Source organism: Pelodiscus sinensis, chromosome 21 (assembly GCF_052426305.1).
Source record: "Pelodiscus sinensis isolate ZL-2025 chromosome 21, ASM5242630v1, whole genome shotgun sequence".
Classification (NCBI taxonomy): domain Eukaryota; kingdom Metazoa; phylum Chordata; order Testudines; family Trionychidae; genus Pelodiscus; species Pelodiscus sinensis.
Window position 1 is genome coordinate 3,615,530 of NC_143072.1, and position 24,935 is coordinate 3,640,464.

At 47.1% G+C, this 24,935-nt stretch overlaps 1 protein-coding gene across 5 annotated transcripts in view; it reads left to right on the top strand.

The window, feature by feature from the left end:
• Window positions 1–24,935, top strand: part of CLIP2 (CAP-Gly domain containing linker protein 2) — a 163,872-nt gene that overhangs the window by 21,321 nt on the left and 117,616 nt on the right. Inside the window, exon 1 of one of the 5 annotated variants that reach the window (XM_075904302.2) lies at window positions 983–1,309. The exons of 2 other annotated variants lie outside the window; for them this stretch is intronic. The gene's annotated coding sequence lies outside the window, so the exon portion shown is untranslated. Of the gene's footprint in view, window positions 1–982; window positions 1,310–20,801; window positions 20,949–24,935 lie in introns of those variants that run through there. 2 more of the 5 variants (XM_075904306.2, XM_075904305.2) reach the window with 2 other exon arrangements.

The following is a 24,935-nucleotide window of genomic DNA, read 5'->3' on the forward strand; positions in this document are numbered from 1 at the left end:
TGGGGGCAGGGTGGGAATTTGCGATGAAAGGAGCCACAGAGGGCTGTGAACTTTTCACTGGGACTGGGTTGCCTTCCACGTGGGTCTTATTTTTGGGGGAGCCTGTGAAATTGGATGACTTTGACTGGCTTTCAGTTAGATTTTTTTTTAGGGGGCGAAAGGGCATATTAGAACCTGAAACTCACGAGGCATAAATGATCACAAAGCAAAGCCTTTAAAATGAAACACCGCGCCCCCTGTGAACCAGCCTACTGAGACCCCTGTGGTTCAGCACAGCAATTTGGCCTACTACCAGCTAGTTCTAAAAACATCTTCCGCTTATGATAGAGGATTTTTACCGTGAATCTAGGTGGGTCCAGGTTGGATATTAGGAAAAACGATGTCACTAGGAGGGCGGTGAAGCACTGGGATGGGTTACCAAGGGAGGAGGTGGAATCTCCATTCCTAGAGGTTTTTAAGTCCCGGCTTGACAAAGCCCTGGCTGGGATGGTTTAGTTCAGCTTGGTCCTGCTTTGGGCAGGGGATTGGACTCGGTGAACCCCTGAGGTCTCTTCCAGCCCTAGGATTCTAGCTCCGCTGCATGGTAATTAATAATGGTAGAAAGAGCACCTGGTACAGGGGAATCTCAGCTTGCCTCCAGCCTTGCAACCTCCCTGCAAAGACTGCCCTTGTCTTTCTTGACAGACGGGGAAACTGAGGCACTGCACACTAGAGAAGGGATGTGCCCGCGGCCCCTCAGTGTCTTAGTGGCAGAGCCTAGGACCTTACCCAGGTCTTCTGCTTCCCAGCCTCCATCCCGCCTTCCATTAAAACACGCAGGGCACTTAAAAAAAAACCTCCGCTGCTGAGGACGGGCCCTTGCGCGCAGGGGGAGCGGGGCGTGGGAGGTTTTTTGCTTTTCCCTCCCTCCCGCCTGCTTTTGGTGCGGGGCCGCGGCCCGGCAAACGGGAAGACGCAGGCGCGTGTGCGGCTCTGACACCAACAGCTGGATTGCCCCTCCCTCCCCTGCTCCTTCCCCTTTTGTTCGGGCGGGCGGGGACAGGGGCTTGCAGCCCGCACCTTGCTCAGGCGCCCGGCCGCCCCGCAGCGCGAGGAGCCTCCGGGCCGCCCCTGGGCGCCTCGGGCAGCAGCATCCTCCAGCGCTGGCTGCATCGCTGCCGCCAGATCCCTCCCTCGCCCGCCTGCCGGGATCCGCCAGCGTTAGCCTCGGGGAGGGGCGGGCTGTGCACCAGAGGCTGCAGCCCCCGGCTGGGGGGCCAGAGAGGGCTCCCCCCTCCCCGCCCCCTGCAGCTGGATGCTAAGGAAGAAGGTAAGAAAGAGCTGGGTGGAGGGAGGCCGGAGAACGCAGCAGAAAAGGGGGGGGGTTGTGTGTGTGAGGGGGGGGCTTATCCTGCAGCCCAGGCTGCTCCAGGGCTTATGGGGGGGGGCAGTTCTCAGGCTGCATTCTCCAAGGGGGTCAGACTGGATGAGCGCAGTGGTCCCTTCTGGCCTGGACTCTTGCATTGTGCGCTGGGCATCTAGAGCCAGCAACAAAGGAGGGGGAATGAATGAAGCTGGTGTGGTTCCCTGTTGGAAAATGCAAGGGGTGATGTGGGGGTGGGGCGCGGGAATCGGGCACTGCCTTGCTCCCGGATTGCGTTGTCCGGCAAAGCATTGTCCTTGGGCACCATCCCTAGGGGAGGCTGGGTTTGCTGCAGCAGCCCCTTTTGGCCCGGCAGCGACTAAATGTGGCAGAGGGCTGGGTGTGCGGGGACAGGCGGCTGGAGGCGACGGTCGTTTTGAGATGCGCAGGCCATCCCGAGCCCCCTTCTCCCTGGAACACACCCACCTGAGCCACGCTGCAATCCTGGCTCCCTTTGGAGGGTGTCCTCCGCGCATGGATGTAGATCTGGCGTAAGGACGTACGCTGCTCCCAGGACGGCGCCATCCTCTCCTTAACGCCAGCCCGGGGAACAAACCAGGCCTGAACCGGAGAGATGGGAAAGGCATTGGCCGTCCCCAGCTGTTGTTTAAATCGGATCAAGTGCTGGTTTCAAACAAGAGCTGGGTTTTCCTTTTGTGTGCGGACTGGGTGGTGCTCTGGCTGCTGGACGGGGCATCCCCCCTGGGTTCTGCTTGTCTCCGCATTTAGAGGTTGGCATTGCTGTGCGGCAGGGTCTGATTCCTTCTTGTCTGTGGCTGGGACATGCCACCTGACAAGGGCAGGCTGGGATGCATTGTTCACCTTTCTGTAGGGCTGCAGGAGTATGTGGTACTTGGGGTAAATAAAGCAGCATAGCGACAAGCTCCCTTCCCCTTGCATCTTCCTTTCCTAACATAAGAAGGGGCGAAGGGGGCATCTGGAGAGGCCCCATGAAGATGAATGAGCAAAAGGCAGAGGTGCCTGTTCTCTGTAGGTGTCTAGGCAGGCTGGCGAGGGACCTGTTTGGAAGGGACTTGAAGACAAAGCGCGGTGTGTCCGTGCCAAGCGCTCTACTATTCTGCTGATTGTCAGGCTAGTAGGCCTGAGAATCCCAGTAAGAACATAAGAACGGCCGTAATGGGTCAGACCAAAGGTCCATCTAGCCCAGTATCCTGTCTGCCGACAGTGGCCAGCACCAGGTGCCCCAGATCAAACAATTTGTCTCCTGCCATCTCTCTCCAGCCTCTGACAAACAGAGGCCAAGGACACCATTTTATCCCCTGGCTAATAGCCTTTTATGGACCTAACCTCCATGAAATTATCTAGCTTCTCTTTAAACTCTATTATAGTCCTAGCCTTCACAGCCTCCTCTGGCAGGGAGTTCCACAGGTTGACGACACGCTGTGTGAAGAAGAACTTCCTTTTATTCGTTTTAAACCTGCTACCCAGTCAGAAATGATTCCTTCTGGGATCAGGGTCAGGTTTCATCAGCCAGCCTGTGTTGTTGGAAAAGAGTTTTCTCAGGGCTGACTTGCATTCTAAGGGTTTTAAAATTTGCAGGGTCTGTCTTCGCTTTTGCTGTCTTTGCTGCAAGGCCACATTCCTCGATCCAGCTGCGCTCATGAAGAGCCCCTTCCTCCCAGCACACTTCAACCCGGCCTGTCACTGCTGGGGAGAAGCTGCCTGGCCTGTTCCTAAACATGGTCTCTTGTTGGGCAGTTTCAAACAATTACTGCCTGCTGTTAGGCTGCTTGAGCCTAACCCATTTTGGTGAGCCAGGTCCAGCCAGAGCAGGTCTGCAGTCAGAGAGCTGTGCTGTGCCTACCCATAGGAACCATGAAGGGTGCAGAACTTCACGTGGACTGTGCGGAGACAAGCCACAAGTGGAAATGTTAGCAAGAGCCATTGTAAGAACGAGGGGTTGACTTTGCTCTTGGAAGGCAGAGGGCTGCTGTTTTAGAAGTCATGTAAACCTGAATATATATTCCAAGGGATGCTGTTGTGAGAAAAATCAAGGCCCGATTGTTTGCTGAGTCTGGGATTCAGTTGTGGCTCCCTTATATTCGGTTTGGCGCTGTGGCATCTCTTTGTTCTTACCCAGTGGCTCCCAAAGTTTCCAGACAACTGTACCTCTTTCAGGAGTCTGATCTAGCTTGCGTACCCCCAAATTTCTCCTCCCTTAAAAACTACTTGCTCACCAAATCAGACATAAAAATTCGTAAGTGTCATGGCACGCTATTGCTGAAAACTTCCCAACTTTCTCATTTTTATGATGATAATTTTAAAATAAATCAATTGGAATATAAATGTGCTTGCAGTTCAGTATATAGAGCACTATAAACAAGTCATTGTATGGAATTTTAGTTTGTACTGACTTTGCTAGCTTTCTTTCTGTAATCTGGTGTAGAACTAGGCAAATACCTAGATGAATTGATGTACCCCCTTGGAAGATCTTTGCGTACCCCCAAGGGTCATGTACCCCGGTTGAGAACTTCTGTTCTAACCTATGCCAGCTGGCAGCGGTCCTTAGTGGATTGCTTGTAGATTAAAGCCATGTTTAAGCCCAGGCAGAAAGAGTTAGCCTAGAACTTGTCTTATTGTTCACGTAACCCAGACCTACACTAGGGCCTCATTCCATGCTACTCTTTTGAAATAATGGGCAGTGGAATTTGAACTCTGTACTCCTGCTTTTCATGAGGAGTAATGCTAATTCCAAAATAGTAATTTTGAAATAACGGTATGGATGCCCCAGTGCCGCTAATTCAAATTTATTGGCCTCTAGGAGGCCTCCCACAATTTTACAGAATGCTTCCTGGGGCTCTGAGTCTGAGAGAGCACATCCACATTAACAGAGCCTGCCTCGGACTAATTTCAAATTTGTTAAATCGGGAGTTCTTAAGTCGAGTTTAGTTTAGTAAATTCAAAACAGTTGGCTAGTGTAGACATCGCCTTAGTTACTAGAACTCGGTTTGGCCCCATTCACAATGGCCACATTAAAAGTATTTATGTAATCCTTGATGATTTGTTTCAAAGGTGCTAAGCACCCAAACTCAGAGCTAGAGAGAGAAATACATTTGGCTCATGCCCTTTTCTACTACTTGGAGTTTTTTATAAAGATGGCCTGTGAGTCTGTGGCTTTTATTCCCCCTCCCTTTCCCCCTCTCCGCTGCCGGGACCCTGCATTTGTTTTTTACATTAGAAATTGCAGGTTATGTTTCCCCTAGGAGACTCAGTGATAATAGTTCCCAAAAATACCAGCCAGGATTGGGGCCCCATTGTGCCAGGTGCTACACAAATTCATTAGAGACAGTCCCTGCTTGGACAGTGAAATGCTGAGGTTGTGGAGCTAGTGAAAGCTGAGCTGTTGGGAGGGGAAGGGGATTTTGAGTCGGACAAAGCATTGTGTGTTAATGCCTATGTAGCTTCATTCATTAGCCAACACGCTGAAGAAAAGATGTCTTGGAAGCTTTCAACTGCTCTGTCCTGTGGCATCTTAGGGTATGTCTACACTTGCAGCCTGTTCCGGAATAGGGCTGCAAATGTAGGCATTCGGAATTGCAGATCAAGCCCGGGATTTAAATATTATCCTGTGCTTGATTTTCATCTTCCTGGCTGGGCGCCATTTTTTTTTTTTTTTTTTTTTGAAATTTACAAGCCCGGAATAACTGCCCACGTCTACACATGGCAGTGAAACGGGCATTTGAAATAAAGCCTTATTTCGAACTACCTGTTAAATCTCATTGCAGGAGGAAGAACAGGTAGTTCCAAATAGGGCTTTATTTCAAAAGCCCGTTTCACTGCCGTGTATAGATGCAGGCAGTTATTCCGGGCTTGTAAATTTCAAAAATGGCGCCTAGCCAGGAAGATGCAAATCAAGCGCAGGATATTTAAATCCCAGGCTTGATTTGCAATTCCAAATGCCTACATTTTCAGCCCTATTCCGAAATAGGCTGCAAGTGTAGACATACCCTTATAGAGTAGTGGTTCCCAAAATTTTTGGCATCACGCCTCCTTTTTGATTTTTGAGAGACCCTCACGCCTCCCCCTCCCAAAAAAATAGCAGTAAAACTTGGGTGGGATTGATGCTGGGGTATGTGTGGCTGGGTTGCCTCGCGCGCCCCCTGGAATTTCTGCATGCCCCCCAGTTTGGGAACCCATGTAGACTAACAGATGTATTGGAGCATAAGCTTTCGTGGGCAAAGACCCACTTCGTCAGATGCCTGGCTACCCCTCTGATTCTTTAACAACTCTGTCGTTTCTGTTGAGGTGTGAGAACTAACAATACTCGCCGCCTGAGACCAGTCAGTGAGTGGCAAAGTCATAGTTCTTCCAGCAAAATGAGAGAAAATCAGGATTGACATTTTTAGTATTTCTAAGGTTAAAAAAAACATGGAGGAGAAACCCCTCTTGGAGGCCTTCTTTATCTACTGTATATTTGAGAAAGTGTGTCTGTCAGTTTGTTCAAGTATTACTCCTAAACAGTAAGAGCTAGGACCATCAAATGTGGTTTGCAGCTTTCTTTTATCATAACTTAAAGCAAGTTTAAGAGTTTGGCTGTGCCAGGAAAATGGGATGTGCCTGGAATGGGATTGCTTCTCAGAAAACCATACAGAAAACAGTCACCAGGTGGGGGAACGGGGTTGGCTGGGGGTGTGTGCCCCACATCTGTGACTGCCCGAGCTCCGACCTCCCACCCTCTGGGTGCCCTTTAGGGAAAGCAGGGGGGGCGGAAGCACCTCCCCTCTCCCCCAAATTCATATGGGAATAATGCTGTCTGTTTCCCTTCGTTAGGGGAGTTTTCTGCACTCCTCACTCTGTCTGGGGATCACAGGGGACAGACAAACCTGGACCTGCCCCAGCTGGGGGACATGCACCCCCCTTTCTCAGCTGTGCCTGCTGGAGCTGCAGCAGCCATGGAGGGGCGCTTCTTGTCTGGCCCCAAGCTGCTGCAGTGATAAAGGGCTGGAGTAATCTTCTGTGCACCGAGCAGCCTGCAGCTCAACCCCTCATCCCCATCCCGATCCCAGAGCAGTGATTCCAATGAAGCATGGACATTTTAATTTTTCCAAAAAACAGAAATTGAGTTAAGGATCTGAGGAATGTCGGGTAAATCTTCTGGTACATTATAAACAAAGACTCAAGCCCTCTTTGAAATAGACACTTTTGTGGGTCACTGTCAGTGTGGGTCTAGGATATAAAAATGCAGCTCTTTCTTTACCAACGCATCTGCTCCCTCTTTGTGTTCAGAACTGTCTCTCTGCTAACTTTTGTGACACTAAGTAAATTTTTATTGCTGTCTGTGTCTGCTAGCCCTGCAGAGCCAACAGAGCTCAGACAGCCTGGTCTGGAATCTATTCTAGCTCCCCCGTCATCTGCAGGATTGTTAATTGCTTTCCTACTGTGGTTCCCCAACAATGATTGGAGATTGAGGACACGTTGTGGTAATCACTGCCCAAATTAACAGTGAGAGGACGCTATCCTAGAGGGCTCTATGGTCCGATAAGACGAGCCAAGGGCGGGCAAAACAGTACTTAGGTGATTTGCCTGAGATTGCTCAAGAAATTTGAAGAATTGAACCCAGACCTTGTTTAGCGTCTTGTTCACAGGCTCATCCTTTCTCTCCTAACACACATTCCTATTGCGGAATCTTGATTGCTGACAGTGATGCCTGAACTGTTTAAAAAAGAGAACCAAACCATTTCAGCTCTTGGATCATGGGTTGATTCTGCAGAGCTAGCAGCCAGGGGGGAAAATCTGAACACAGCTGGGGATAGGTAGGGTTGTAGGGTTTTGTGTTTTGTTACTTGCAGACACGCTTTAAAGAGTTCCACCTGCTCCCGCGATGGGGGCACTATGCAGGTTTTTTTACATTTTGATGAAATAAAACTACAGAGGTCAATTTCCACTTGGTTTATAGTCAATTTCATGTTTTAGCACAATGCTTCTCTCAGTGGGGAGATGACTTCATTCCACATGACTTTTGCTCTCAGCCCTCCTACTAGCACTCATCTCTTGCTTTGTGTCTTTTAAAATTTGTTTTTGTTTGTAAAAAATCCAGTAAAAATGACAGCATTTTTACTTCAGCCCTATTGTCTTGGAACAAGGATCAGCATTTTTATTAGCTACTTTCTAAAAGGAAAATCAAAATCTGATCCAGAAAATAGCCAGAGTTGGCTCAGTTACAGCAGAAGTGAAAGGAACACATTTAAATAAATGCCATCAAGGATTGTCAAATTACATTCCTATGGCTTAATATTATTGACTCCAGTTTGATGACTTCAAATATGATGTCAATTTGGGTGGGTGGGGATGGTCCAGGCTCACAATATGGAGTGCTTCTTTATGGAGGATTCATTATTTTATTATAGTAGTAATCAAGTCTCTTGTGCAGTTAAAAGCAATATAATAAATAAATACAATCATAAAAGAGGCATGAAGAAATGACGTGACTTATTCAAAGAAGAGTAGCAGAGCCTAAGGAACTAATAAAACCCAGCTCTTCTAAGTCAAAGAATCATAGAACACTAGAACTGGAAGGGACCTAGAGAGATCATCAAGTCTAGTCCCCTGCCCTCACGGCAGGGCCAGGCACCGTCTAGATCATCCCTGATAGAGGTCAGTCCAACCCGCTCTTAAATATCTCCAGTGATGGAGATTGTACAACCTCACCTTTGTGAATTAGCAAAGGCAGGAGAATGGTGCTTTGTTCCCTGTGGTCCCCTATTCATCTGGCTGAAGTTAATTTTCTTTTTAAAATGGGCAAAGTAGGATTTTAGCCCCAAGCAGAGACAAAACAATAGAATATTAGAAAGTCTGGTCAGTGGCTGCTTGTAGAAATAACAGCAAATCCCACGATGATGCAGCCAGCTTTCAGAAAGGTGTTTCCTACAGTAGTAATATTATTACTGAAGGGGGAAAAAATCTTTATTTGTGGAGTTTGTGAGATCCCTTGGAAATCACTGCCGCATCTGGATTGCCTCTTTGAAATATGGCTGCAACAACTCTTGTGAGGGAGAGATGTCCCACTTGAGTTCCTTATCCCCTGGACTCAAGCTGCTTCCCAGGAAGGAATGACCCGTATTAAGGCAGAAAAGATATCTAAAACATTAACATGGTTTACATTTGTGACTTTATTTTGGGAGAACTATCTGAATTCTGACACTGGCTTCCATAATGGCCTAGAACAAGATACACTTAAAAAAACAACAAATGGTCTGGTAGCACTTTAAAGACTAACAAAGCATGTAGATGGTATCATGAGCTGAGCCCACGAAAACTCATACCACAAAAGCTCATGATACCATCTATATGTTTTGTTAGTCTTTAAAGTGCTACCAAACTATTTGTTTTTTAAAATGTATCCTGTACAGACTAACTCGGATACCCCCGAGGCCTAGAACAAGTCACTTAACCTGTCTCTCTGTTTTCCCATCTGCAAAATTGACTTATTTATTATGATTCATACAGAGTAAGATTTAATTTTTTCAAAAGCAGCCACAGGAATTAGGACACCTAATTTCCATCGACTTTGATAGGGTGTTTCAGAGAGGCAATGTGACCTAATGGATGGAGCACAAGACTGGGATACAGGAGTCCGGTGTTCTAGTCTCACCTCTGCCACTGGTCTGCTGGGTGAGCTTGCATGAGTTTGTTTTCCGCTCAGTGCCTCAGTTTCCCCACACATAAAGGAGAATAACAACTTCCTTTATAACGTGCTTAGAGATTTATGGACAGAAAGTGTTCTAGAAGAGTTAAGTTGTATTGTAGCTTCCTCAGGGTATGTCTACAGTACAGAGTTTTGTTGGAAACCAAACAGGTGTTTTTATTGAGAAGTCAGATAAGGGGTGAAGGGAGGGGTTGTGGTAGGGAAGGGATTGGGCAGCAAACTAGAGATCCCTATTGGGGAGGCCCTGGGGAGAGTTACTGGGGTCCTTGAGAGAACCTCTCCCTCAGGACCTCCCGGATGTGCATCCCGGCTTCATGGACCTGGTGGATGGCAGCTGTCCGCGGCTGCTCGAAGAGTCACCCCTTACGGCTGGCGTCTGCCCTCCACCCCTGGAGGAAGACCTCCCCCTTCCTCTCCACAATGTTGTGGAGGACACAACTTGCTGCGAACACCTCGGCGATGTTGTGCTCCCCCATGTCAAGGTGGGTCAGCAGGCATCGGAACCACACCTTGAGGCAGCCAAAGGATTACTCAACCTGGATCCAGGCCCGGTTCAGACGGACATTAAATTGGTCCCTGCTCGGGTCCAGGTGTCTGGTATAAGGCTTCATGAGCCACCGCATGAAGGAGTAGGCCGTGATGCCCACGACGAACAATGGCATCTGCATGTCCCCAACTGCTAGTTCATGATGGGGGAAGAATGTGCCTGCCTCCAGCTTCCCATACAGGCTAGAGTTCCAAAAGACGTGGGCATTGTGTGCCCTGCCTGACCCCCCGCCAAAAAAAGCCTCTGAACTGTCCATGGTGGTTGACCAGGGCCTGCAACACCATGGAGAAGTAGCCCTTCCTATTAATATATTGGGCCGCTCGATGCTCAAAGGGGGGATTGGTATGTGGATCCCATATATGGCTCCAGTGCAGTTCAGGAACTCCCGGGTAGCAAATCCAGCCACGATCAGGTCCAGGTCTCCCAGGCGGATGACCCTCTGCAGCAGGATCAAGTTGATGGCCCTCACCACCTGCAGAAGGAGACAAACACACAAAACAGAGAATGAGAGAGGCAGTGCCTGAGCCCCTAGGAGGTGCCCACTCCCCTCTCCTCCTTTCCTCTCCCCCAACACCCCAGGAGCCACCCCCTATGAGGTCACCCTCCAGCAGGCAGGGCTGTGTGAGGGCGGGACGGCACAACCCCCTGGGGACGGGGCTTCCCCCACAGTCCCCAACCCCCCTTTCCTTAGGGTCCCCCTTTTCCAGGACTCCTCCCCCTTTCAGGGACTGCAGCCCCAGAGTGCCTTACCTCCACGAGGAGGGCCCTGATGGTGCCACACCAAACTGGTTGCCCACCAACCGGTAGCTATCGGGGATGGTGAGCTCCCAGAGGGCGATTGCGATCCGCTTCTCCAGGGGGATGGCAGGCTGCAGGTGGGTGTCGCATCTCCGGGGAGAGGGAGGAGGGGAAAGCCAGGCACACAGCTCCATAAAGGTGGCCTTCTGCACGCGGAAGTTTTGGAGCCACTGCTGGTCGTCCCACCGCTCCATCTCCAGCCAGTCCCACCAGTCGAAACTGGCGTCCAGCCTCCAGAAATGCCTCTCCACAGTGAGTTGTGGTTGTCAGAGTTTAGCTCCCACACCCAGGGAGAGGGTCCCCAGAATGAGCTCGGGGTCGTGCTGGGTCAGGACGAGGAAGGCAGCTGGCACAAAGTGCTGCAGAAACTGCAGCCTGGCCGTGTGGGGCCATCACATGCCCAGGGGCAGCTCCGGCTCCATGGCACCTAGAGAAAAGCTGTGGTGTCCAAAAAAGCGGGACAACCACAGCAGGCACTGCGAGAGCTTTGCTGTCCTTTAAAGAGGTAGCAAGCGCACAGCAGACGCAGAGAAACGGCTGTGTAGGGGGGTCCCTTTAAGCACATGTCTCTGCAGGTTTCCAGCACCAGCACTCGGAAGCAACTGGTGATTTAAAGCCCTGGCTGAAGTGGTTCTGGGTGGCATTTATGCAAGAGAGCGTCCAATCAATCTGGACGCTCTCTTTCGAAAAAAGATTTTCCAGAAGATCTCTTCCAAAAAAACCACCCTTCGAAAGAAGTCTGCAGTCTAGACATAGCCCCAGATACTTTTGAAACTCACGTCCATAGTGCTTTTAAATACGTAAGGCACACAAAACCATATTGCCTGTCTCCAATCAGTTAGACTAAATTAATACTAATAATTAACTTAATTATCATATTAACATTTTACAGAGGTGCAGGGAAGGTTTTGCTAAACATTTGTATTGTACGTGGAATATAGTAAGAAGCGAGGTACATGTTACTTGGAGTTTTGATTTTCTTCTGTCTGTTTTAAATTCTTTTTAGCTCATCAGCCTCTTCATACCACTTCCTACAGTGACTCACCATGCCAGTTACATGTAAAAGTTCTTTTCTTCTAACACAGCCTCTGTAAAATCAAGCGGCCAAAATGCTGCACCAACTTTCAGTGCAATTACTGACAAAGCCTTTCTCTGGGAGCTTCAGTTTTTTTGCTGATCCCCTTGTTTATAGCATCAGGCTCTGAAAACTTTTGTGTTCGCCAATTAGTGCTGGAAAGTTTTCAATAATTCTTTGCGCCTGGCAGGCGCGAAAAGCAGCTGCCTCTAGAAACAACCCAAACTTTCTCATCGCTTGGGAGCACTCCCATTTCCATTCATGACCAGTTAGCATGTCTCCTGGATGTTGAAGTGCCTCTGAATGTGCCCCAGAAAAGAGGGCCTCTATTGGAACGGCTTCTGAGGCATTTACGTCATGGAATGCAAGTCTCGGAGGGCAGCCATGTTAGTCTGTTTCTGCAAAAACCAGGAGTCCTATAGCACCTTAAAGACTAAAGGTATGTCTACACTTGCACTCTCTTTCGAGAGAGGGATGCAAATGAAGACATTCAAAATTTTAAATGAAGCTGGCATTTACATATCCCGCGCTTCATTTGCATAATTGCATGATGGTGCTATTTTGAAATAGCGCTATTTCGAAATAAGAAACTCAGTGTAGATGTGACTATTTTAGGAGAACACCCTTCTTCCGAAATAAACCTCATTTTATGAGGAATAAAGGTTGTTTATTTCGGAAGAAGGGTGTTCTCCTGAAATAGCCACATCTATACCATGTTTGTTGTTTTGAAATCGCGCCATAACGCGATTATGTAAGTGAAGTGCAGGATATGCAAATCCCAGCTTCATTTGCAATTTCTAATGTCTTCATTTGCATCCTTCTTTCGAAAGAGGGTGCAAGCATAGACATACTCTAACAGATTTATTTGGGCATCAGCTTTCGTGGGTAAAAACCACTTTGTCAGACACATGGAGTCGATGAAAGCTGATGCCCAAATAAATCTATTGGTCTTTAAGGTGCTAAAGGGCTCCTTGTTGTCATGGAAGGCACTTGGTGCACTTTTTTCTTCAATCTAGTCAAAACAAAGTTGAGCATTTTGTATATGTAGAACACTGCTTTAATGGAATGTTCACATTTCTTCAGACAGGCTGTCCCTAGACCCACATTTCTTAAACTGTGGGTCCTGACCCCCCGGGGGGTCACAAGTAACTTAGAGGGGGGTCACGGTATCACAAAGTTTGAGACCCCCTGCCCTAGACTATAGTCTGCTCCTTAGTTATATAGCTTCTGTTTAGCTCTATTATAGTAGCTCCACAAAGCTTCTACTTAGCCAAGTTCTATTGCTTCTATTTAGCTTAAAAAACAACAAATAGTCTGGCAGCACTTTAAAAACTAACAAAACATGTAGATAGTATCATGAGCTTTCGTGGGCTGTGCTGCCAGACTATTTGTTGTTGTTGTTTTTAAGTTTATCCTCGGCTACCCCTCTGAAGCTTTTCTATTTAGCTGGCAGTTAACTGAGTTACTGCTCTAGCTAGGTGGATAGAGTCAACTTGAACAAGTTGCTTAACTTCCCTGGGCCTCAGTTTCTGAATGGGTAAAATAAGGATATCTTTAAATTGTACTTGGATATTTTAGTTAGTGGCCAACACAGCAGTCCCTCCTTGTATGGGAACTTATTTATTCCATGTTACCCATCAGTAAAATGGTGTCTCAATGAAAATTTCCATCCTTTCTGCCCTGTCTTAATTTCTTCTAAAACTCATTTGTTAGCTACTCATAGAGCTGGAAGGGACCTTGAGAGGTTATCGACTCCAGTCCCCTGCCCTCATGGCAGGACCAAGTACCATCACTGACAGATTTGCCTCAGATCCCTAAATGGTTCCCTTGAGGATTGAGCTCCCAACCCTAGGTTTAGCAGGCCAATGCTCAAGCCACTGAGCTATCCCTCCCCCTTAGCCCTAGTACTTAGGGCGTTGTACAAAGTGTGGCATCACATCTCACGAGGCTGTTTTGAAGTGCCGCAGGACTTGGCATGTGGTTTGACGCATCCTGGGACTCAGCGCAAAGGCTTCTGGGGTGAATCCAAATGCAGCCACTTAAGAGTTACTAAATTGTGAGTTAAAACTATACTTGGGCAGTTTCTTGGCATTTGTGGTTTTTTTGGTTTTTTTTTTTTTTAATTTTAGGGGTGATACTGATCTTTGGCACTGAGCGTCTTGGTATCTAGACAAGGAAAGCTGGTGGTTCCAAATCTGGAAGAAGGCATGGCGGTATTAAAGGTCAGACAAATACTTGAGAAGTACAAGTTAGCACATCGGCTGGTTGAAGTGGCAAAGTCATCAAACTATTGGAACTAGAATGAATATAGATGAACAGTGCTATCCCTTGAGATAGGAACGGCCCATGAATTATTTGCCAGTCAGCCAAAATTATATTGAACCTAATACTCAGTCTTGGGAAAGTCAATGCATAAATTCAATGGGACAGCATAGATTGTCATGGAATTTTTTTCTAGCTTTTGTTGGGGTCTGTGCTAAAGTTGCTCTATGGGGAGACCTTCTCTAAATGCATCCTAGTAAACGGTGCTTCAGATGACAAGGATTTCGTCTACCTTTCTGCACATTGCAAAGGTCTTAAGAGCTTTGAAACATCAGGAAGCGCCTCTTTCCCCTATGAAAATGTGACTTCACACGTGGCACAGAAGGCATTTGAAAAATGCTCGTGTAAGGCATTGAATTCAAAAGTGCGCTCATGGGTGACAAGATACTTCACATTTATGGAACACCTGGGCCTAATTTCCCTTGGGGTGTTTGAAGTTTATAGCTTGCCCTGGCTGAAGTAAGTCATGACAGTTTAATGCTCTGAATTTTTCATTGTATATCCCTGTTTCTAAGAGCCTCTTGACTCTGCCAGCACAGTTGTGTCGGACCTGAGACAACGTTGGTTTATTACCTCAGCTGGATTTTGTAACCAGACTACACTGGTACATCTGTATAGGGCCAAGTCTTTGCCTTAGTTACAGAACATGGTGATACTACAGGGTGAAACAATGCCACGTGTAGCGCAGAAAGGCTGTATATTTTGGTAAGTGACATTTTGCTGCACGATAAACCTGCTAGAAAGGGTAAAGCCACTGCCAAGGGCACAGTAGTCAAGACAGGACACCTGCTGATGTAAATAAAGTACAGTCCTTTAACACCCTTCCCCCCGTTCTATCTGGATTCTCAGACGGTCACGCTGGCACTTTTCTGACTCCCTTTACATGTAAGTTGTGTTCCAGCGAGATTCTACTTCCATCAGGCTCCTTCTATCAAGATCTGCAAACTGTGTCTGCCTAGCTCCACAAAATGTTAAGACCCAATATCTGGTTGCGTTCCAGTAGCACAGCGGCTTGTAGAAACCATAAATTAGACGTGCGATTAAAAACAGGCGGTGTTGCTCGTGCAAAAGAATCCTGGGCTGGTGAAAGATGCAGGGTTGGCAGCCATGTCCCAGGACACGGATGCCCCGTACAGCACAACCCTCCCCCACCTCTCACCGTCAGTCATGCCTCAGTCCGGAAGTGGGGAGAACGGAGCCGTGGAGGGCACCCTGCTACCCAAGGGGTTCTGTGTGAGGGCCCGGGAGTTTTTGTTTTCTATTGCCCATGTGAAGAGTTGCTGGATTCCGCTGGCAGGTCACTTTTTTCCTGCTGGTGTTACTCAAGCGACACACGTGTAAAGCCACGGCAGGTGACGTGAGGTACGTGCTGATTGTCCATAACATTGACTGGGAGAACTCTGCGCTCCTGCTACATCCAGTCAAAGTGCCGCTGCGGTTCGATGGGCACAGCCTGCAAATTCTAGGCACACACGCGCACTTGGCTGAACAACCCTGGGAGACCATCTTGGTTCCAACAGCCTTGCAGCCTGCTGAGATGGAGGGCCACACGTGTGGCCCACTCACTTACCCATCACCGGAGTGAAGTGAAGGACAAGTTCATTTTCCTGGCCTACTTCGCTCTTCAGCAGCCGTGCAGAATGCTGATTTCTGTGCTACCTATGCCAGTTTGCTAGGAAGTGGCCTGTGACTGCTACCTTATGTTGCATAAGCTCTGGGCACTCAAGTGAGGTTGTTGTGGTTCATGTCACATTAGCACCTAGAAGCCTTAATTGTATTGGGACCTCTTTCTGTCAAGCGCTGTACAAATGTAGAGCAACCATCCGTCTGTGCCCCAAAGAGCCTACGATTTAAAAGGGAAGAGGTAGGTGCAACAAAGAAGCAGGCAGGAGGGTACGGGGAGAGCAGTGTAATGATGCATTATTTTTAGCACATGCTAGTTGTAATAAGCCACTTGGTAGCAGTAACTGAGACTTAGAAATCTAGGGTTGGATGAGACCACCAGAGGTCATCAGTTCCAACCCCGGCCCAAAGCAGGACCAACCCCAACTAAATCATCCCAGTCAGGACTTTGTCAAGCTGGTGCTTAAACACCTCTAGGGATGGAGACTCCACTACTTCCCTAAGTAACCCATTCCAGTGCTTCACCACCCTCCTAGGGAAATAGTTTTTCCTAATATCCAACCTGGACCCCTCCCACCACAACTTGAGACCATTGCTCCTTGTTCTGCATCTGTCACTACTGAGAACAGCCTCTCTCCAGCCTCTTTGGAACCTCCCTTCAGGAAGTTGAAGGCTGCTCTCAAATCCCCCCTCACTCTTCGCTTCTGCAGACTAAACAGACCCAAGTCCCTCAGCCTCTCCTCGTAAGTCATATGCTCCAGCCCCCTCATCATTTTGGTTGCCCCCCACTGGACTTTCTCCACTGTGTCCATATCCTTTCTGTGAAGGGTGTGTGTGTGTGCGGGGGGCGGGGCTGGATGCAATACTCCAGATGTGGCCTTACCAGTGCCGAATAAAGGGGAATAATCGCGTCTCTAGATCTGCTGGCAATGTTCCTCCTGCTGCACCCTAATATGCCATTTGCCTTCTTGGCTACAGGGGCGCACTGCTGACTCATATCCAGCTTCTCATCCACTGTCACCCCCAGGTCCTTTTCTGCGGAACTGCTGCTTAGCTAGTCGGTCCCCAGCCTGTAGCAATGCTTGGGATTCTTCCGTCTCAAGTGTAGGACTTTGCACTTGTCCTTGTTGAACCTCATCAGGTTTTCAATCTTCCAATTTGTCTAGGTCGCAAGCCCTAGCCCTACCTCTCCCCCAGTTTAGTGTCATCTGTGAAATTGCTGAGGGTGCAATGTTATGCTTATAAGAAGCACACGGGGTACAACTGAATTTGTAATGCTAACAGGGAACAAGGCCTTACAGTAACATCTAATCCTGAGAGACACAGAGAGAGAAATAGAAGCTACAGAACTTATAAGGAAGTCATTATACGTGAAATCATTATGTGTCATACTTATAGTTTTATAACCAACTAGCTGGAGTTACCCAGCGTTGCTCGGGAAAACGGAGGAACAAAATGTAGAAAAACAGTAGTATCTTTTTTTGAATGGTAGAAAAGTTGCGCTGATTTCTATAGGGATTAAAATAAAGGTCTGCATCATCCCTGGAGGTGGGGGGGTGCGACCCCGGGTGGAGGGGAGGTTACATGCGGGAGGGGCACCCAGGACTGCAGGTGCTGCGGGGGGGCAGGAAGGGTGCCTGAGTCATTGTGCATGTGCGGGTCAGGGCACTGCGTGCCAGCGCGGGGGGCGGTGGGAGGAGAGGGTCACTTATGTAACCTCATAGGTAGGAGGGGGCGAGTCCCAGATGGTGCTGGGGGCCGCAGGCGGTGAGTATGGGGCCTAGGGTGGGCGGGGCAGCCCCTGCAACACAGTGTGGCGGATTACTTTTTTGATTTTTACAGCTTGAGCACGGGCCCAAAAGTTCCTTAAAGCCTTCTCCTGGATGAAAGGTTATCCCATGCAAAGTTTGGTTGCGGTAGCTCTTCTACTGTCCTAGTTATTAGTGCACAAACATTCTCCTTTATATATAGATACTAACCAATACTAAAGTATACATTTTTGCTACACAATCCATCTCCTCATCCAGGTCATTAATAAAGATGTTGAACAAAACTGGCCCCAGAACCGACCCTTGGGACACGCCACTTGTTGCCAACTAGACATAAAGCCATTGATCACTATGCATTGAGCCCAAGAATCTAGCCGGCTTTCTATCCGTCTTACAGTCCATTTATCTAATCCATACTTCCTTAACTTCCTGGTGAGAAAACCACGGAAGAGCCTGTTATCTGCTGACTTGGGTAGGATTTGAACTGGTGACTTGTAGGGCGTTTTCTGTTTCCAAGCCCAGGGGAACAACCATCTGGAGCTTTTCTTCTGAAGATGCATTTGTTCTGATGCTGCGTAGGCTTAAGTCGGAAGCTATGTGTGACTAATGACACTGGCCAAAAACAAACGTCGTTTAAGTTCCTGGCCTTTCTGTCTCCACCGCTATGGATGGTGGGAGTTACATAAGTGTCAGTGTTGACTGTGGTCTGGGGAAAGTACCAAGCTTGTCCAGAGGCTCCAGAGAGAGCAGCAAGCGAAGAACCGTGAACTGTGGTGGGTGGGTCATCTCTGTGTGGGAAGCTTAACTCGAGCTGGTGAACCAGCAGAGAAGAGGAAGGGGTACTGGGAACCCAGCTTAGCAGTGAGTGAGGCTTCCCAAGAATAGGGACAGGCAGAAAGCCGAGCGACTGGCTGTAATGGAACAAGAGCAGTGACAGGATCTCCTGAGTGGCTCTGTAATAATAGCTGCTTCAGGCAGGGGTGTCATTTGGCAGGGAACAGGGGGGTGTTTCCCCCCTTCCCTCCAATCTGCAGGCCTTAAGCAGACCTGGAATTTGCCCACCCTTGTGTGTTCCCGTTGGCTTCACTGGGGTTTCCCATTGTCCCCCAATACAGAAGTGAAACTTCACCTATGACTTGACACTTCCACACCTAGGCCTGTACTGGGTGTTTGCGAAGGGTGTGAACCTGAAGGTTGATTTGAACCTAAGAAATCTGAGGGGGTTTTTCCCCCCAAAATTTGAATCAAAATGTTCGAGTAAACAAAATGAATAAGGAATCTAATTACCTTACCCATTACAAAGATAGCTTCCCCAGTTATCACCTCTAATATCATTAGCTCACAGATATTTACCTTCCCCACCCCCATCCTCCTTCTGTTCTGAAATTTGATTTGTCCTTTTCATATGTGTTCATTTTTTTAATTGTATCCTTTGGTATATATGGTTGTGACTATTTTCTTCCACTATTTGATCTGAGGAAGTGGGTCTGGCCCACGAAAGCTAATCATCTAATAAACCATCTTGTTAGTCTTTAAAGTGCTACATAGTCCTGTATTTTGTTTCAGCTACACCAGACTAACATGGCTACATTTCTATCACTATTTTCTTCAAGTTTTTCTTTTAGTCATTTTGGGTACGTTTCACCTGGACATGCAACCATGTATTTTAATTTGATCAAATTTCAATAAAGAAAACAAACTCTGCTACGCTCCAAACTTTTCCAGGGCCCACCCTTACTTAGTAGAAGTCTTTCCACACTTGAAAACTAATACTGACTTTACTGTAGCAAATTATTTAAAAATAGCTTGGTAGCCAGAGTGGCAGACGTATTAATGAGGAAAGCTGTTAAGTTTCTCCCTAATATTTTTTACGTGTCTTGATGATCTTCAGAATTCCTCTCACTATGAAATGCTGCAGAATATTCATTTAAAAAATACTGATGGGGATAAAACCAGCGTTGAGCTATGGAGTTTCATGGCCTAATTCTTTATAGGGAGATTAAATATCAGTTAATCGAATAGTCGATTAACCTCATGAATCAAACATTCCTGGCCCATTACTCAATCACATACAGAGAAACTTCCAGTCTCCATACAGAGTACATATTCATAACTCCACACACACAGACATTATACAGATATATGAAGAGCACGTACAGAATCAGTAGGAAGTAAGCTTTTGTTTGACACCTCACATGGCCCTCTTTGTACCAACTTTTGGGGCCATCACCCCCCAGGGGTGCAGCAGTGATCTACTCCCCTTAAAATCCAGTAACGTGACATATGAGAGGGAGGGTACACTTCTATTTTCCCAGAGGCAGCAAAGGTTCACCTTAAAACAGCTGGCTTCCTTCTGATCCACTCTATACATGTGGCAGGGAAGCATTTAACCCAGTGGCTACGTCTAGACTGGCATGATTTTCCGCAAATGCTTTTAATGCCAATCTAGACGCGCTTTTGCGCAAAACAAATCTGAGCTGTCTACACTGGCCCTTTTGCCCGAACGGGAGCAGCATAGATTTTCCGCAAGAAGCACTGATTTCAGACAGTAGGAAGTCAGTGTTCTTCCAGAAATTCAAGCGGCCAGTCTAAACACAGCCAGTGGATTTATATTAAAAACTGGATTGAAAATCTTGCTGCTGAAAGGTTTGGTCCAACTTCAGGAAGGAGATTGGGCAGCAAAGTGCAAACAGGTTCTAGAGGCTGCTTTTAGAAACAAGGAATTGAGTTGTATGTGTATGGAGAAATGGGTAAACAAATGTAACCTGCCTCACCTGCTCGCCCTTGCACACCCCTGGTAAATTAACCCTGGTGTGGGTCAAATCCTGCCCATTTTTCATGGTTCACACTAACAGAGCAGAACAGTAGCCTGTGATTTGTCTAGGTGACAGTCTCTCATTCCTCCTTTGGCAGTGTTTTCTTACGTCTCCTTGGTTTGTGGGATGCCTGGACAATACTCTGATTAGTGCAGCATAACTGCATAGATAGATTATTTTGTTTAAAAACACACACACAACCCCTCTAATCACGTGTCTAGGATTTCCTGTTCAACTGTGCAGAAATAAATAGGAAACCTGGATAAAGAAGAGATTAAAGACAGCTGTCTTAAGAGGTGAGTATGTAGGGAGAGCAGTGGGAGGGCCACAAATCATGATGACCATATCAAGAAACTTTTGATTCCTCCCCAGGGAAAGAGAGAGTCTTGTGCTTGCCAAACAAGTACTGTGTTGCCCAATGAACACCCCAGGAGCCTTTCCCTTAAAAAAAAATTGTAGCACAGAGCTTGCTGTCTCCATTTTATTTATCACAGAAAATGTTTTCTTGTTGAGTGATTCTGGCCTTTTTCATTAAAAAGGAATATCATTTCTTCCTCCGTCTGTCATGCACTGATTAAATTTGAGGATTTAATTCTAATCCTAATCTAACTGGTGTTTAAGAAATAGTGATTTCATCTCTGGCAAGCAGTCAGCAACTTTATTAGAGAAGCAAAAAGGTGAATGTCTCGCCATATTGGATCAGATGAAACAACTTAAGGTAATTAAATTTGCAGCAAGATAAAATTGCCCTCTGTGTTCAGCACCTGCTCTCCGCCTCAATATCAGCAAAGTTGCAGTTCAGGGTTATCAGAGCAGTCTCTTTATTTTGACTGGTTTCATTTCCTGCCCCTCATGAAGGCCTGAACAGTTTGAGTCTTGCCTTCAGAATTACTTCACACTCTAGGCAAATTCTGCTCTTTGGTATTTACGGTGAGTTTGGATATTTGGACTTTGCAGGATTCCTATGGCAACACAGGCAGTTCCCTGAATGTAGAGCATGTCCTGTAGTTTGATTTTGGAGTTTAAATTATGTGCTATGAGGATTTGAGGGAAGAATTTTTCCTGGTGTTGGTCTAAACTCTGTTACTGGGTGGCTGAGCTACAGGTTTTTATTGTAAGGTCTGTGCTGCTTCCTCCCTTGTTTTTAGCGACTCTCATTTACTGCACTGCATCAGCAAATATGACAACTTGTGGGGGCAGGGATTTCATCCGTGTTCCCTTTGGGAGTCCATGGGGATTTTGCCACTGACTTAATTGAGTCAGGATATTATGCTCTCTTCTATATGAGTACTTGTACTTGTGCCAGGCTTATCACTCTAGTCTCTGAGCCCCGTCCATTAAGTAGCGCATTAAGGAACATGGCTGAAATCTGTCATATGTTGGTTCTCTCCTCCTCTCTTAGGCTTGCCAGATGCTTTCACCAAAAATCCCGAACATGGCAAGAAAAAAATTTGGTTGAGCCAGCTCCCTTCTCTCCCCCCCCCCAAAAAAAAACCCCACCAGAAGACAAAAGTTGTAAAAGTTTTACATGTCTGGAATTTTCTGGTTTGTGTGTGTGTGTGTGTGTGTGTGTGTGTGTGTGTGTGTTTTAAACCGGACAGGTCCAGAAATAACACTGTCCAGGCAAAAACCGGACACCTGGCAACCCTATTCTCTCTCCAGCAGGAGACAAAAGTTCAGCGGCTTGTCTTGTGTTTTTCATATGCATGTTGCTCTGCCTTGTGTTAAAAATGGCAGGTTAAAGACACGCACTGTACACTTGGAGAGGAAAGTGGTGAGGTTTTTCATCATCCTCTGTTCCTACTGGAGTCTGTTCTTACAAGATTTCATCCCAGGTCTCTGCATTTCTCTGAAAACGTCTGGCATGCTTCTGGGACCCCTATAAGAACATCAGTAGGAGGTTAGCACTGGGTTTAAAGACAATGAAATACGTAACTCTTTTTATGTGCCAGTAGCTTGTTTAGTTTATTAGCAAAAAGTAGATCTGGTCAAAATGGTGAAAAACTTCCAAAAATATTGATGTAACTTTCATGGAACTATTTTTTCACTTTGAATTATGATCATTAACATGTATATTTGATTTTTTTTTTCAAGAAATTTTGGTTCCCCCCCTTGCTCCTTTTTTCCTACCCCTTTTCGTGGTTACCTAGGGAGGTTGTGGAATTGCCATCACTGGAGGTTTGTTTTTAAGAGCTGGGTGGACAAATGCCTATCGGAGGTATCAGGTGTGTTGTTCCTGCTGTGGAAGAAAACAAACTACACTGCCTTAACATAAGGGGCTGGACTAGCTGACCCCTTGAGGTCTCTTCCAGCCCTACAGTTCCATGTTTCTATGAACCATTTCTGTTTATAAAAGGAACTTTTTCACCAAAAATTGTTTAAAACCTTTCAACAAACCGAAGTCACGTGTTTAAAAAGTTGAGATTCCCTTTCCCACTTGAATAAGATTCTGGTTTAAAGGGAACAGTAGAATAAATATTACTTAGCTCAGTGGTCCCCAACGCTTTGGGGCTGCCGGACGCTTGGGGGCGGGGCCGCTCACGTGCCGCACATACGGGGCGGGGCCGCTCACGGGCCACATGCTTGGGGGCGGGGCCAAGCATGCGCCGCATGCCCAGGGCCAGCACCGGCATGTGCGGCGACCCTGTGCAGGGAACGCCCAGGTGCCGCGCACCCGGGGCTGACACCGGCATGTGCTGCGACCACAGGCAGGGGCTGCCCGGGCACTGTGCGCCCTGGGGCCGGCACCGGCATGTGCCGCATACCTGGGGCCAGGGCCGGCACCAGCATGTGCTGCGACCCCGGGCAGGGGCTGCCCATGCGCCCAGGGCTGGCACCCGCCTCACGCCCGGGAGTGGGGCCAGCCCAGATTGCTCTGCGGGTGCACATAAATGGCCCGGCAGGCACCATGGCGCCCGCGGGCACCGCATTGGGGACCACTGACTTAGCTAGTCACAGATGACCTCTTTTTCTTTTATATAAAAAAAAAAACACGGCAGAGTAAAAGCAGAATTAGCAATAAATAATGTTGCTCAGGTACGTCATTAATTCTGCCTGGCACATTTAATAAGCGGTGTGACCGAGAGCTTCATCAATGTATGGCTTTCCCTTGCAGTGAGAGCTGGTTGAGGTGAGGGTGGCTGCATGCTGAGCTCTCCTACATCTGGGCAGTCTAAGGATTTACATCTTTTTTTTTTTTTTCATCTTTTAGACACCCCACGTGTATTAGGTCCACGGGCATTATTCAGTTAGATTTGAAATAAAAAGGAAACCTACCCAAGCCTTTAGGTATCCTACCAGGATTAACACAATAAAGACCCTGCCACATTAAGTACTCGTTCCAGCAGGAACTCAGGCAGCTGGCCATGCAAAGAGATGCCTTTCCATCTCTTCTTCATTATAGGAAGTATAGCCCTCTCCATGAGCCATATCAAACGGAGATCTTTTGTAGCATGCCTGGCAGGTTACCAAATTCAGCTTATTTGCGACGCAGTCGGGGAGCCGATTTCAGAAATGGAGAAGATGACTGGGAGCAAGGAGCCTCTCCCTCTATAGACATAAAAGAAAACATTTCAAAAGCATCTAAGTAACTTGGTATCCTAAGGCCCATTAACTTCTGCTTAGGCTCCTGAGTTGCTCCACCCCTCCCAACAGTCTTTGCAGGTTTGGATGCCACACTGGTCCTTAACATCTGCAAATGACTTGTTTCCACTCTTGTGTGAATAAGTGTTTCAGGTCAGATGTTGGCTTTGTGTTTTATTTCTCCCCCCCCCCTCCCTTAGCTGAGAGAGTGTGATTCACATATGAAACAAAAAACAGGACTGTGTAGCACTTTAAAGACTAACCAGATGGTTTATTAGATGATGAGCTTTCGTGGGTCAGACCCACTTCCTCAGATCAAAGAGTGGAAGAAAATAGTCACAACCATATATACCAAAGGATACAATTTAAAAAAATGAACACATATGAAAAGGACAAATCACATTTCAGAACAGGAGGGGGATGCGGGGGGGGGGGGAGGAGGAAGGAAGGTAAGTGTCTGTGAATTGATGATATTAGAGGTGATAATTGGGGAAGCTATCTTTGTAATGGTAAGATAATTAGCGTCTTTATTCAAATTTGCGTGTAAAGTGTCAAATTTAAGCATGACTGACAGTTCAGAGGATTCTCTTTGAAGTGAAGTCTTAAAAGGTCTTTGAAGCAGGATTCAGGTAATCAAGTCAATGTCCTTTCTGGTTGAAATGGCAAGAAACTGTTTTTTCTGTGTGATCCTGTCTGGTATCTGTTTTGTGGGCATGGATCCTTTGGCGAAGTGTCTAAGACATTTGTCCAATGTACACAGCAGACGGACACTTTCGGCACATGATTGCATAAATTATATTTCTGGATGCGCAGGAATATGTGTTCTTGATCTTATAACTCACTTGGTTGGGTCCAATAATGGTGTCAGCAGAGTGAATATGTGGAGAAAGCTGGCAATGGGGTTTGTGGCAAGGGAAGGTACCAGGGTTGGTATTAGTGTGGTATGTCCTGTGGTTGTTGGTAAGAATCATCTTGAGGTTAGGTGGTTGTCTATAGGAGACTATGGGTCTGTCTCCCAGAGCCTCTCTGAGTTTAGTATCCTGTTCCAGTATAGGCTGTAGTTTATTGATAATGAGTTGGACAGGTTTAAGTTGGGGGCTGTAGATAAGTGGTGTTCTGTTGTTGGTTTTCTTGGATCTGTCTTGAAATAGTTGGTTTCTAGGTATTCGTCTGGCTCTTTCAATTTGCTTTTTTATTTCTCTGGGTGGGTAGTTGAGGTTTATAAATGCTTGGTAGAGATCCTGAAGTTTCTGGTCTCTGTCAGTGGGATTAGAGCAGATGCGGTTGTATCGAAGGGCTTGGCTATAGATGATGGATCATATGGTGTGTTCTGGA